General features: G+C 37.5%; 1 protein-coding gene across 10 annotated transcripts in view; it reads left to right on the forward strand.

Moving 5' to 3' along the window:
• LIN52 (lin-52 DREAM MuvB core complex component) overlaps positions 1-16132 on the forward strand; it is a 146501-nt gene that overhangs the window by 17440 nt on the left and 112929 nt on the right. The gene's annotated exons all lie outside the window — the stretch shown is intronic.

Genomic DNA, 16132 nt, shown 5'->3' on the forward strand with positions numbered 1-16132 from the left:
ATGTGAAGTGTTATCTCATTATTTAGATTTAACATTTGACTAATAACTAATGATATTGAGCATGTTTTCATGTGCTTATTGACCACCTGTATATCTTTTTTTGGAAAACCGTTCATTTAAATCCTTTACCCGTTTTTATTTGTTTTTATTTACTTATTTTTTTAAGTTTATTTATTTTGAGACAGACAGACAGCATGAGATAAACTGTGAGATCATGGCCAGAGCTGAAACCAAGAGTCAGACACTTAACCAACTGAGTCACCCAGGCACCCCTAGATCCTTTACCCATTTTTAAATTGGATTATTTGAGTATTATTGAGTTGGAAGAGGTTTTTTTTTTTTTAATGTTTATTTATCTTGAGAGAGAGAGCAGAGAGTGAGCAGAGGAAGAAGGGCAGAGAGGGAGGGAGACAGAATTCCAAGTAGGCTCCACACTGTCAGCACAGAGCCTGATACAGGGCTTGAACTCACAAACTGAGATCATGACTTGAGCCGCTATCAGGTGTTGGATGCTTAATCAACTGAGCCACCCAGGTGCCGCATATTCTTTATATAGTCTGAAAACAGGTTACTTATCATATTTATGACTTGCAGAAGTTCTCTGCCATTTTGTGTGTTGTGTTTTTACTTTCTTGATGATGTCCTTTGAAGCACAAAATTTATTTTTTTACTTTTCTTTTTTTTCTAATAGTTTATTGTCAAATTAGTTTCCACATAATACTCAGTGCTCATCCCCACAAGTGCCCTCCTCCATGCCCATCCCCCCTCCCCCCCACATCCATCAGTCCTCAGTTTTTGTCAGCATTCAAGAGTCTCTCATGGTTTGCTTCTCTCCCTTTCCCCCATCATTTCCCCCCTTGTTCCTCCGTCAAGTTCTTCCTAATCCTCCTATACGTGCAAACATATGATATTTGTCCTTCTCTGCCTGACTTATTTCGCTCAGCATAATACCCTCAAGGTCCATCCATGTTGCTACACATAGCCAGATTTCATTCTTTCTCATTGCCATGTAGTATTCCATGGTATAGATAAACCACATCTTCTTGATCCATTCATCTGTTGATGGACACTTAGGCTCTTTCCATGTTTTAGCTATTGTAGAGAGTGCTGCTATGAACATTGGGGTCCATGTGCTCCTATGCGTCAGCATTTCTGTATCCCTTGGGTAAATTCCTAGCAGTGAAGCACAAAATTTTTAAATGTTGTTTAAGTCTGGTTTATCTATTTTTGTTGTTGTCGCTTGTATTTTGGTTTTATGCCTATGAAACCATTGCCTAATCCAGTGTTGTGAAGATTTATGTCTGTGTTTTTTCTAAGAGTTTTATAGTTTTCACTCTTACATTTAGGTCTTTGATCCATTTTTTAAGTTAATTTTAGTATATGGTATGAGGTAAGGATCCAAATTCATTGTTTTGCATGTGGATATCCAGTTGTTTGAAACATAATTTGTTGAAAAGACTATTCCTTTTCTATTGATTGTCTTGGCATTTTTGTCAAAAATCAGTTGGCCATAAATGTGAGGGTTTATTTCTAGACTCTTTGTTCTGCTTCATTGATCTTATGTCTGTCTTTATGTCACTACCCCATTGATTTGATTACTGTAGTTTTGTAGTAAGTTTTGAAATTGGGATGTGTAAGTTTTACAGCTTTGTTCTTTTTCAAGATTGTTTTGGATACTCTGGGTCTCTTGAATTTCCATAGGAATTTAATTTGTTGCAAAGAAGTCAGCTGGGATTTTGACTGCATCTGTGGATTAGTTTGGGGAGTATTCCCATCTTAATAACATTAAGATGATTCCTGAATGTAGTATGCCTTTCTGTTTACTTAGGTCTTTAATTTCTTTCAATAATATTTTGTAGTTTTTGAAATATAAGTTTTACATTTTATTTTTTAATTCTTAAATATTTTATTTTTTGATGTTACAAATGTTATTGTCTTCCCTTTTTTAAAAGTTTATTTATTTATTTAGTTAGTTATCTTTAAACCCCAACATGGGGCTTGAACTTATGACCCCAAGATCAAGAGTTGTGTGCTCCTCCAACTGAGCCAGCCAGGTGCCCCAATGTTATTGTCTTCTTAATTTCATTTTAATTTTCATTTGCTCATTAGTGTTTCAATTTTTTTCCAAGTTTTCATTTAAATTTCAGTAAACATACAGTGTAATATTAATTCCAGGTGTAGAATTTAGTAATTCATTACTAAAATACAACACCCAGTGCTCGTCACAAGTGCCCTCCTTAATACCCATCACCTATTTAACCCATCCTCCCACCCCCAGCAACCCTCAGTTCTCTATAGTTAAGAGTCTGTTTCTTGGTCTGCCTCTCTCTCTTTTCCCCCAATATTAATTTGTTTTGTTTCTAAAGCTCATTTGGTACTTTAGAGAAGTACAGTTGACCTCTGAATAATGGGGCTTGGGGTGTCAAACCTCTGTGCATTTGAAAATCTCTGTATAACTTTGACTTCCCCAAAACTTAACTACTATTAGCCTACTGTCGGCCAGAAGCCTTACTGATGAGGTAACATTAGTTAACTCATATTTTTATGCTACATGATTTATATACTGTATTCTACAATAAAGTAAGTTAGAGAAAATAAAATATTAAGAAAATCATAAGGAAGAGAACAAAGGTACAAAGGTAGTACCAAAGAAAAACTTCTGCTTCCAAGCTATCCTGTGGTATAGTAGACTTCTCTACCCTGGAGGTATATTATCTTTGAAAAAATGATCATTTATATTTGGAAATTGTTTTCCATCTAGATATTCTTAAAGAACAGTTAGCTGTGTTCTTTATTTTTATTTTTTTTAATGTTTATTTTTGAGAGAGACAGGGTGCTAGTAGGAGAGGGGCAGAGAGAGAAGGAGACACAGAATCTGAAGCAGGCGTCAGCTCTGAGCTGTCAGCACAGAGCGTGACACAGGGCTTGAACTCACAGATGGCAAGATCGTGACCTGAGCCAAAGTCTGACGCTTAACCAACTGAGCCATCTAGAATTTTTATTTTAATCTCAAGGAAGAGTAGGATTGCAAAATGGGGACCCTTACAGCCTGGATAATCTTCTCTGTGGCCTGATAGCAGAGATATTTGTCTGGCTTACTTTATAAGACCTGTTCAGTCTCCCTCTACATTAGAAGTTAAATTAACTGCAGTTGATTGATTGAGGAGGAAAATTGTCTCGCCTTTAACCTCTAGATGGCAGCATGAGTCCTACTGTACTAACAGCTTCTCCTCTACCCATATCTCTTGAGCTGGGTTTCTGATTTAGGTAAAAAATTCTTGTGACTTTACCAGACTATTTGCACAACTTTTGTTGATATGTTGCTTGATTTTTTAGCTTTTTGTTTTTTCTTTTCATCTCCCCAGTTTTTAAATCCCTTCTTAAAGCAACATATATTTTTGATGCTCAGAGTCCTTTAGGTTCTCTATCATCAGAAAGAGTATTTTGCTTTTGATTAAGAAGATGGGTAGAAAAAATTCTAAAAATGTGGTGGTTTAATTCAATAGCTTTTGTACCTGGACATAAGTTCCCTTCAGAATAGGCTCAGTTCTCTCATCTCAGCTTCTGTTGTTCTAACCTTTGAACCTGCAGGTTACTGTGTGATATTAGACAGTGCTTATTCAGTGAAGGTGGGACTGTTGGCTAAAATTAAGGAAATGAACTTGGACTCCTTAGTTGTTCTTCAAGAAGAATTTAATTGTTTTAAAATAAAACTTTGCAATATTTAGCCATTTTGAGTGATAAGGTAATTTCAAAAGAATGGAGTATTCAGCAACTGTTTGAGTGCCAACTTGGTACAAGACTTTGTAGGGGACGTGAAGATGAATAAGACATAATTACTGCCCTTGTACAGATTAAAATCTAGCAGGAATGGGAGATAAGACAATTAAATAAATGATTCTTAGTAGAAAGTAGAAGAGATAAGCTCCATGAGACTACAAAGACCTACAGGGGAGGGGAGAAGAGGGCAATTACATTAAATTGTTATAGGAATGGTAGATATGTTTTGTTTTATGTGTTAACATGGGTTGGTTAGTAAGGATTGTCTAGGGCCATAGAATTGAGAGTTTTGAGAAGGAGCCTGGAGTCAGAGCGGTCAGTTCGTGTTGTCTGCTGTGGACAAGGGGAAGAAATGTGGTAGTATTTGCAATTTCTGGGTCATTGAAAATAGACCTTAAAGAACACATAGGAGCTTGTTAGGTGGGAGTGAGAAGGGAGTATTCAGAACAAAACAGTTTGAGGAGCAGCTTTGCTCAGGGGATGGTGGGAGTGATCTAATCTGGTTGTTGTTGTTTTTTAATTTTTTTTTAAATTTATTTCTGAGAGAGAGAGAGACAGCGTGAGCAGGGGAGTGTCAGAGAAAGAGGGAGACACAGAATCTGAAGCAGGCTCCAGGCTCTGAGCTAGCTATCAGCACAGAAACCAACACTGGGCTCGAACCCACCAACCATGAGATCATGACCTGAGCCAAAGTTGGACACTTAATGGACTGAGCCACCCAGGCGCCCCTAATCTGGTTCTTAAGAAGCCCAGGTTACCTCATGGTCCATAAGAACTAAGACAAGGAGGGAAATAGGGGCTGGATTGAGAAGGGCCTTGAATTCCAGGAGCTGAGGAGTTCTTTAAAAGGTATTTATTTTAGTGGTTATAATATTAACTATGTGTTCATTATAGATGGTTTATAGAGAAAGTTAGCTAAAAGAGACTTTACCATAAATCTGTTACTGTAAAGATAAGGAAGAAAGTAAAAACTATAGCCTCACCACTAAGAAATAACCACTTTTTAACATTTTGATGTGTTTTTTGACCCACTCTTTTCCCTTTGTCTGTGGATGTTATGTATACATTTCTGCTTGTGCCCATACATAAACACGGACGTGCATTTCAACATAACTGAGACTGTACTATATGTATATAGCTTTAGCCTGTGCGTTTTTTCTATTTATTCTATCTTAACTGGTTTTCTGTGTCATTAAAAATTCTACCACTGAAAACTTCTGAGTAAGGAGCTCACACAGTTAGGAGACCTTGGTGGATAGGATGGAATGGAATGGTGGAGATAGGAGGCTAGAAACTATTATCGGAGTCCTGCAAGAAGACTTGAGGGCTTGAATGAATGGTGGCAGTGAGAATGTTGAGAAGGGAAAGAAGTACACTGGCAGTAGATGTTTCAGCTGTATCATTTCCAGCACTAGGTAACTCTGGATGACCTTAGGGGGTAAGCTGAAGTTAGAGTCTACCAGGATGCTTTGAGCCTGACTAATTGTAGGGACTTCAGAAGAAGGAGAGAGATCCAGCTAAAGAAAAACATCACCTAACTCTTCTGCATGTCCCTTAGGAAGCAGGCATCTTGATTTTTTTTTTTTTTTTTTTTAAATAAGTAACACCCATTTGTATAGGTGTATGTTTTTAATAGAGTGACAGCAGTGCTCTTATCTAGTTTGGGCAACAGGTAATGTTTTGGATAGATATTTTTCTCTCAGGGAATCAACACATGAAACAGGGTATCCATAACTTCGGAAATGGATTTGTGGATTTCCTCTACATTACTTGTTGGCAGGTCATCAGGCCTCTGTGTTGAATAAATTATTTGTGCATAATTTTCTTTCACAGTAGTGCTATTTTACTCACTTAGCTTGCCTGTAGTTATTCAGGAAATTGGTATGGCCATTATATATAGTTGATGTCCAAATCTTTGGATTCTGGAAATAAATTTCAGAAGTTTAAATTTGAAATAACATGGCGACTATACTTACTGTGGTGAGCATAGTATAGAGTTATCAAATCATTGTGATGTACACTTGAAACTAATTCAACATTGTATGTCAACTATACTTCAAAAATAAAGAACTATGTTTAAAATAACAGTAATTGGTCCCAAGTATTTGATGTTGATACATCTATTAATTACAGTTATATTTGGCTTATATCAGCAACAGGGTCAATTCCTCCCAGAAGAGAAGACAGCATTCTACGTGTAACTGGAAATTTGTGGGATCTCTGACAGAGAGGGAAATACACTGCCTAACTGTGTTCTAGAAAGGCACTTCCTACCCATACGTTCTTGTGAACACCATGTATTTTAATTTTTTTTTAATGTTTTTTATTTATTTCTAGGAGAGAGAGAGACAGCGTGAGCAGGGGAGGGTCAGAGAGAGAGGGAGTCACAGAATCTGAAACAGGCTCCAGGCTCTGAGCTGGCAGTCAGCACAGAGCCCGACGCGGGGCTCGAACCCACGAACCGCGAGATCATGACCTAAGCAAAAGTTGGACGCTCAACCGACTAAGCCACCCAGGCGCCCCCATGTATTTTAATTTTTAAAGTCACTGCTAATTTGGAATTTGGTAGGCAAAATATTAATATCTTGTTTTAATGTTTATTTCTTCACTTATAAAGATGAACTTTTTTTTAATGTCTCTTAATTATATCTGTTGATAGGGAAATTTAAGAAGGTATACATTTAAATTATTTTAACCTGAAAAATAAAGCCAGGTAACTTGATTCAAAAGCACCTAAAGACAGTGTTTAATCTGCATTTCTCAAATACCAAATGAAATTTATCTTTGTTTTCTTTGTTTTGGGTACTGCCATACCATTTACCATTGTCATTAACATGACATCCTATTTAGGTAGTAATACAGTATAAAATCTAGAAATCCCACTTTGTAGGGATCAAAGTTATTCCTCGTAATTAGAAATTGTCAGTTTAGCCTTAAGTATTTTGTTTTCAAAAATGTATTATGATAATGGGAAATAAAACATGCCATTATTTTTCATTCTTCCCTTGGTTAACAAATTAGGATGCACAAAGCCTCAAATTACCTCTAAGGCTTATAAGCATTCATATATTTTGTCCATTAGTCAAGTTATTTTATAAACCCAACATTGCTTCTGAAATGGCTTTACACACAAAGAGGATTTTACCATAAAATGCTTGTGGTATTTTATTCTCTTCAGATTTGGGGGGAGGGAGAGGGAGGTGAAGGATAGAGGAAAGAAAGCAGGGCATATATTAATTTGGATGGGATTGGTTTCAAAGTAGCATTCTGTATAATCCCACTGCCTACAAAATGTATGGTAGGGAAAGATGTATATGGCGAAGAAATTTAAAGTTCAACATCAAAGGAATAACCAAGTGAACTACTATAGTACATCCACACAGTAGAAGACAGTGTAGCCATTAAAAATGTTCAAGCATTAAAGAGAATTTAAGTACAGAAAATTGCTCACTATATGTAAGGATAATTGCAAGTGAAAAAATAATGCAAAGCAAAATCAAGTGTTTTTAAAAAATCTTTTTTGTTTTGTTTTATTTTGTTTTAAGAGCATGGGTGTAGACAGATGATAGGAAGGAAATATACCAGTATCTTCTCTGTTTTGTTTTTCTATCTTGGAAGAAGAAACATTTATTTTGCCTTATAAGCACCAGAAATACACCAAAAATGTTTTAATGGCTATCTTGAGTGACTTTTTTTGTGTTTAAAATTTTCTGAATTTTCATTATTGCCCACAGTGAACACTCTTCTGTTGTGTAGAAAAACTTTAGTTTTTATTTCTTTTAAATGTTTGTTTATTCTTGAGGGAGAGAGAGACAGAGTGTGAGTGGGGGAGGTTCAAAGAGAGGGAGACACAGAATCTGAAGCAGGCTTCAAGCTCTGAGCTGGCTGTCAGCACAGAGCCCGACGCTGGGCTCGAACTCATGAGCCGTGAGATCATGACCTGAGCCAAAGTCAGATGCTTAACCAACTGAGCCACCCAGGCACCCCGAAAAACTTTAAAAAATAGAGAAAAATTATATACTATTTTAGAAACAGAATCATAGTTACTTGAAATCTTCTGATTTCCTGTGCAGTTAAAAACTTAAACTCTTTTGTGGACTGTTTCTAAATAAAAATGACTAGATCCACTAATAACAATTGATCATTTTAAGCAAGTGACATATAGAAAGCAGAGAGAGAAACAGAGAGACAGAGAGAGAATCCCAAGCAGCCTCCAAGCTGTCAGCACAGAGCCCGATGCAGGGCTCGAACTCACGAACCGCGAGATCATGTCCTGAGAGGATATCAAGAGTCAGTCGCTTAACCAGTAGAGCAAACTAGAAGCCCCTAATAAACTTTTAAAATGGAGGTATACTATACCTACAGAAAAGTACATAAATTATAGCTTAATGAATGTTCTTAAAATTAATATTTCCATGTAGCCACAACCCAGAACAGGTGAAGAAGTAGAACTTCTCTGAGGCACCTGGATGGCTCTGTTGTTTGAGCATCTGACTTGATTTCAGCTTGGGTCATGATCTCGCAGTTCATGTGTTCCAGCCCCATGTTGGGCCCTGCACCTTGCTTGGGATTCTTTTTTTTTTTTTTTTTTAATTTAAAAAAAAATTTTTTTTTTCTTTTTTTACAAATAGTTTATTGTCAAATTAGTTTCCACATAACACCCAGTGCTCATCCCCACAAGTGCCCTCCTCCATGCCCATCCCCCCCTCCCCCCCACATCCATCAGTCCTCAGTTTTTGTCAGCATTCAAGAGTCTCTCATGGTTTGCCTCTCTCCCTTTCCCCCACCATTTCCCCCCTTCTTCTCCCGGTTGGTCCTCTGTTAAGTTCCTCCTAGTCCTCCTATACGTGCACACATATGATATTTGTCCTTCTCTGCCTGACTTATTTCGCTCAGCATAACACCCTCAAGGTCCATCCATGTAGCTACACATGGCCAGATTTCATTGTTTCTCATTGCCATGTAGTATTCCATGGTATAGATAAACCACATCTTCTTGATCCATTCATCTGTTGATGGACACTTAGGCTCTTTCCATGTTTTAGCTATTGTGGAGAGTGCTGCTATGAACATTGGGGTCCATGTGCTCCTATGCCTCAGCATTTCTGTATCCCTTGGGTAAATTCCTAGCAGTGCTATTGCTGGGTCATAGGGGAGTTCTATTGTTAGTTTCCTGAGGAATCTCCACACTGTTTTCCAGAGGGGCTGTACCAGTTTACATTCCCACCAACAGTGTAGGAGAGTGCCCGTTTCTCCACATCCTCGCCAGCATCTAGAGTTCTCTGATTTGCTCATTTTAGCCACTCTGACTGGCGTGAGGTGGTATCTCAGTGTGGTTTTGATTTGTATTTCCCTGATGAGGAGCGATGCTGAGCATCGTTTCATGTGTCTGTTGGCCATCTGGATGTCCTCTTTGGAGAAGTGTCTGTTCATATCTTCTGCCCATTTCTTCACTGGGTTGTTTGTTTTTCGGGCGTGTAGTTTGGTGAGTTCCTTATAGATTCTGGATATTAACCCTTTATCTGATATGTCATTTGCAACTATCTTTTCCCATTCCGTTGGTTGCCTATTAATTTTCTGGGTTGTTTCCTTGGCTGTGCAGAAGCTTTTAATCTTGATGAGGTCCCAACAATTTATTTTTGCTCTTGATTCCCTTGCTTTTGGGGATGTGTCAAGTAAGAAGTTGCTGCGGTGGAGGTCAAGGAGGTTGTTTCCTGCTTTCTCCTCTAGAGTGTTGATAGTTTCCTGTCTCACGTTCAGGTCCTTTATCCATTTTGAGTTTATTTTTGTGCATGGTGTGAGAAAATGATCTAGTTTCATTCTTCTGCATGTTGCTATCCAGTTCTCCCAACACCATCTGTTAAAAAGGCTGTCTTTTTTCCATTGGATATTCTTTCCTGCTTTGTCAAAGATCAGTTGGCTGTATACTTTTGGGTCCACTTCTGAGTTCTCAATTCTGTTCCATTGGTCTATGTGTCTGTTTTTGTGCCAATACCATACTGTCTTGATGATGACAGCTTTGTAGTAGAGGCTAAAGTCTGGGATGGTGATCCCTCCCGTTTTGGTTTTATTTTTCAGGATTACTTTGGCTATTCGAGGTCTTTTGTGGTTCCATACAAATTTTTGGATAGTTTGTTCTAGTTTTGAGAAGTATGCTGGTGCAATTTGGATTGGAATTGCATTGAATGTGTAGAGTGCTTTAGGTAGTAATGACATCTTAACTATATTTATTCTTCCTATCCATGAGCATGGAATGTTTTTCCATTTCTTTGTGTCTTCTTCAATTTCCTTCATAAGTTTTCTATAGTTTTCATCATACAGATCTCTTGTATCCTTGGTTAGGTTTATTCCGAGGTATTTTATAGTTTTTTGTGCAATTGTGAATGGGATCAGTTTCTTGATTTCTCTTTCTGTTGCTTCATTGTTGGTGTATAAAAATGCAACCGATTTCTGTACATTGATTTTGTACCCTGCAACTTGGCTGAATTCTTGGATCAGTTCTAGTAGGCTTCTGGTGGAGTCTCTCGGGTTTTCGATGTAGAGTATCGTGTCATCTGCGAAGAGTGAAAGTTTGACTTCCTCTTTGCCAATTCTGATGCCTTTGATTTCCTTTTGTTGTCTGATGGCTGATGCTAGGACTTCCAGCACTATGTTAAACAACAGTGGTGAGAGTGGGCATCCCTGTCCTGTTCCTGATCTCAGGGGGAAAGCTCTCAGTTTTTCCCCATTGAGGATGATGTTAGCTGAAGGCTTCTCATAGATGGCTTTGATGATGTTTAAGTAGGGTCCTTCTATCCCAACTTTCTCGAGAGTCTTTATTAAGAAGGGATGCTGTATTTTGTCAAATGCTAAAAAAAAATTTTTTTAATGTTTTTATTTATTTCTGAGAGAGAGAGACAGAGAAACAGTGTGAGCAGGGGAGGGTCAGAGAGAGAGGGAGATACAGAATCTGAAGCAGGCTCCAGGCTCTGAGCTAGCTGTCAGCACAGAGCCCAACGCAGGGCTCGAACCCACAAACCGTGAGATCTTGACCTGAGCCAAAGTCGGACACTGAACGGACTGAGCCACCCAGGCGCCCCCCTGCTTGGGATTCTTTCTCCCTTCTCTCTGCCTCTCCCCTGCTCCCTCTTCTCTTTCTCTCTCAAAATAAATGAATAAACTTAAAAAAGAGAGAGAGAGAGAAATGGAATCTTTCCAGTGTGTATAAAGCTTCCTTCATTCCTCTCCCAGTGACTACCTGCCCCTTCCCCAAAGGCAAGCACTATTATGACATATTATCATAAAAGATTTTTGCTTGTTTTTGAACTGTAACTGGAATCACAAGTTACATACTCTTTTGGGTCTGGCCTCTTTTGTCCAACATTTTGATTATGACATCCATCCATTATCTTTAGTAGTCATTTGATTATTTTCATTGCTGTGTAGTATACCACAGCAAGGATACAGCACAGTGTTTTCAAGCTGCTGACCATGAACATTTGTATTGCTTCCACCTTTTGGTAATTATAAATAAATACTCTGAGCATTCATGATATATGTCTTTTTTTGGCATATGCATTTTTGTTGTATAGATAACTAGGAGTAGAATTGCTGAGCTATGGGTATAGGTAGGTTTAGACTTAATAGATACTACTTCCATAAAGTTTTCCAAAATGGCTATACCAATTTATAAGCCCATTGGTGATTCAAATACTCCAAATCCTTATTAACAGACATATTTAACAGACATATTCTCAGACTTTTAAAATCTAACCATTCTAATAGGTAGAATGGTATCTCTCTGTATCTTTAATTTGTATTTCCCTAATGATGAGTGAGGTTGAGCACCTTTTCATATGCTCATTGGTCATTCGGATAACCTCTTTCGTGAACTGTTTCATATCTCTTGTCCATCTTTAAAAATTGGATTGTCAGTCTTTTAAAAATTGATTTGCAGGTATTGCTAACATATTCCAGATATGCATTCTTGTCAGTTACATAAATTACAAATATCTTATTGCTCTCTATGGCTTGACTTTTGATTTTCCTTTTTTTTTTTTTAATATTATTTTTTGGGAGAGTGCAAGCAGGGGAAGGCCAGAAAGGGGGACAGAGCCTCTGAAGCGGGGCCTGCTCTGACAGGCTAACAGCAGTGAGCCCAACGTGGGGCTTGAACATACAAACCACGAGATCACGACCTGAGCTGAAGTAGGACACTCCACTGACTGAGCCACCCAGGTGCCCCTGCCTTTTGATTTTCTTAATGGTATATTTTAATGAACCAAAGTTTGTTTTTCCCTCCTAATTGTATATTTTGTCATGTTTCAAATCTCTTTAAAATGTTTCAAGAATAATACAATACTTACAATACGCTTCACCTATTCACCTGTTACCATTTGCTTTGTTTTTCCACATATAATTTTAAGTTTATTGTTTTATTCTTGAACTGTTTGAGAGCTAGCTGCAGACACTATGACACTTCATAAATACTTTAGTACTATTTTATTTTATTTTATTTTTTTTTAAATGTTTTATTTATTTCTAGGAGAGAGAGAGAGAGACAGCGTGAGCAGGGGAGGGTCAGAGAGAGAGGGAGTCACAGACTGAAACAGGCTCCAAGCTCTGAGCTGGCAGTCAGCACAGAGCCCGACGCGGGGCTCGAACCCACAAACCGCGAGATCATGACCTAAGCGAAAGTCGGACACTTAACCGACTAAGCCACCCAGGCGCCCCATACTTTAGTACTATTTTAAAAGAATGAGGACATTCTCTTTTATATCTGCCATATAATTAACACACTCAGGAAATTTAATATGAAACAGTATGACTATCTGACATAATTCATATTCATATTTCTTCAATTTAAACAAGTTTTGAATTTTAGTGTAGTTCAGTTTAGCAGTATTTTCCTTTTTTGTTAATGCCACCCCTATCATTTTAATTTGGATTATGAGAATGTGAAAGCTATAGTGTCTTAGAAATAAATTTTATATTAATAGTGTGACTTGGGCTAGCTAAACTCTTTTCTTCCCCTACTTCTTCCTTGTGGGAATACTAGAATATCATTATTGATTACATAATGGAAAAAATTCAAATAGAGTGAACGTATATTTTCTACAACTCACTGGTTTCCTGATTTGATGTGTAAGTTTTCTGAAAACCTTATTGAGTGGTGCATTTTTTAAATGTGTTATCACTTGTCATGTGAAAATCCTTGGAAAACCACTTCTCTTGAAAAACCAAAGCATTTTTAACTGTTGACTAACTCGGGCATTATATGACAAAAATACTTGCATAATCTAATAACTGAGTTGATGTGTATAATTATTTTAGAATTGGAAACTAAAGACTAAGGAAACTTTTAATTTCACGAGTGATTAAAACTTGCACCACTTAAATATAAAAGCAGAAGACATCCTTTCATATGTGTATGGAAACCACTATGAGTAGTTATATAAGAAATATAGAATGAGTTTGTCATATAAAATGGAAATAGGAGATATAAGCAATGGAGAGTTATTAGAATAGAGAAAAGTTGTTTGGGAAGTGGAAATTACAGGGAATTATAGTGGAACCACTAACTTCAGTTGGATTATTAATGACTTAGATGAGTTCTGTGCTTATAGACCTTACAGTTTGACCCTGAATGGGAAATCCACCCTGTGCAGTGGATTATATTTAGAAACAGTTGAGCCTACTAGATAGCTTTCTTTTGAGAAATAGTTTTAAACAAAAAAAAGAAGTTAACTTCATGGGGATTGGAACTACATCTTGGGAAAATGAATCTTTATCTCATTCCCCAGTCAACAAGAAAGAAAAGCCAATGTGAAGAAGGAAATGCATTCCTATGAAGATGCTTGTTTGGGTATCTTTGTTGTGAAGGTTTAGGTTATTACTGAACCACTATACACAGTCTTTAGTGGCTTTCTGTCCAGCATAGTTTTTCTTTTTCAGTTCATAGACCTTTTGTAGAAATGAATATATTGTAACTAAAGTAAAACATGTGAGCAATGGCTTTAAGTCCCCATTTCATGGTTCCAAACATGTACCCTGGGAAATTAGTATAGTCATTGGCATCACTGTGGATATTTTGTGAAGTTTGTTTTTAAGAAGAAATTCTTGGGGCATCTGGGTGGCTCGGTTGGTTAAGCATCCAACCCAGCTCAGGTCCTGATCTCATGGTTTGTGAGTTCGAGCCCCATGTCCAGCCCTGTACTGATAGCTCAGAGCCTGGAACCTGCTTCAGATTCTGTGTCTCCCTCTCTCTCTGGCCCTCCCCTGCTCATGCTCTGTTTCTCTCTCTCAAAAATAAAAAAAAAAAAATAAACATTAAAAAAAAAGATTCTTAAGTCAGATCCAAGGAATTATATCTGTATTTGATAGGTTGAAAAGTTACCTTTGTTTGGTTTAAAGAAAGCTTTGGGAGAGTATACTGTCTTATTGTAGTGAACAACTTATAGGAATTGGTTTTTCAAAACATAGGTTAAGTACCATTATTTAAGGAAACTAAGGCCAGTGGAAAGAAGCGTTGGGCTGATAATGATATAAGGGAGAGAAAGTTAACTTGGAGATAAGTAGGTAGGAGCCAGATGATAAATAGCTAACTGGTGAGAACAATACAGTGATTGAGAGCTTAGGTTCTAGGGGTCATAAAGGTTTATTATGGACCTCAGTCTACCACTTAGGCAAGTTACTTAACTTTTTAAGCCTTAGTTTCTTCATTTGTGGAATGGAGATAATAACCTTAGAATAGTGGTTCTCAAACTTTTTGGAGTCAGGACTTTTTTTAAGTTTATTTATTTATTTTGAGAGAGAGAGAGAGCGTGCAAGTGGGAAAGGGCAGAGGGAGGGAGACAGAGAATTCCAAGCACGTTCTGTGCTGCTAGTGCAGAGCCCCACACAGAGTTTGAACACATGAAACTGCAAGATCACGACCTGAGCCGAAACCAAGAGTTGGATGCTTAACCAACTGAGTCACTCAGGCACCCTTTACACTCTTAAAAATTCTCCAAAAGAGTTCTTGTGTGTATGGGTTAGGTCTATATTTACTGTTGCAGAAATTAAAACTGAGAAAATGTAAAATATTTATTAATGGGGCACCTGGGTGGCTCAGTCAGTTGAGCGTCTAACTCTTGATTTCAGCTCAAGTCAGGGTTGTAGGGTTGAGCCCCACATTGGACTCTGCACTGAGTACAGATCCTGCTTAAAATTCTCCTCCCTCCTCTCCCTGTGACCTTTACCCCCCTCATGCTCTTTCTCTCTAAAAATTTTTATTTTTTATTTTTAATTTTTAAAAAATTTATTTATTTTTGAGAGACAGAGAGAGAGAGTGAGTAGGGGAGGGGCAGAGAGAGGGAGACACAGAATCTGAAGCAGGCTCCAGGTTCTGAGCTGTGAGCACAGAGCCCAATGCAGGGCTCACACTTGTTAACCATGAGGTCATGATCTGAGCCAAAGTCAGCGCTCAACTGACTAAGCTACCCAGGTGCTCCTAAAAATTTTTTTTAATTAATTAACTTTAAAATAGGAATAAATACATTACATATTCACATAAGTAACATTTTTATGAAGAATATCTATTTTCCAAACAAAAAATATTGAAAAGAGTGGCATTTTTGTATTTTTTCAGATTTCTTTACTGTCTGGCTTGATAAAAGCTTGAAAAAGCTTTTCATATCTGCTGCTGCTTTCAGTGTGTTACCATATCTTATGTTAGGTAAGCTCTAGAAAACTTCATTGGTCACTTGTGAGAGAATGAGTCAAAAAGGCATCTTAGTATTGTACATACAGGTTTGGATTCAGGGACTCCCTGAAAGATGCTTCGCAATCCCTAGGATCCTTAGGAGTTTCCCTGACTACAGTTTCAGAGCTTTTACCTAAGGGTGTTGTTTTTATGATTCAACACAATATTGTTTATAAAACCGTAGCATAGTGTTGGCACTTAGAAAGTGCTTAAAAACTATTAACTGTTGTTATCATTAGGGGAGCATATGAGAAATTTTAAGCATAATAGTCATGAGATCATATTTACATTCTTAAAAATATCACTTTGCAACATGGTAGAAGATGGATTGGTAATAAAAGAAATAAGGTAAAGACAGAGAGACAAGTTAGATTTCTTCAATAAGCCAGACTAAAATGGTAAGCACTTGATGGTAGTAGAAGTGAAAAATGAAGGATGGCTCCTAGAAATCTGGGTTAGTAGAATGGAAAGTCTTAGTGGCTGATTGGTTGTATTGGAGTCAGGGGATTCTGGTCAGTAAGAATGAGGAATCAAGAATGACTGTTAGTGTACACCTTAAATTTGCACAGTTATGTGTTAAATATATTTCAGTTTTTAAAAAAAATTACTTTTAGGTTTCTGGCTTGGATA

The sequence above is a fragment of the Hyaena hyaena genome, unplaced genomic scaffold (assembly GCF_003009895.1).
Source record: "Hyaena hyaena isolate Hyena2069 unplaced genomic scaffold, ASM300989v1 scaffold_65, whole genome shotgun sequence".
NCBI classification, from domain to species: Eukaryota; Metazoa; Chordata; class Mammalia; order Carnivora; family Hyaenidae; genus Hyaena; species Hyaena hyaena.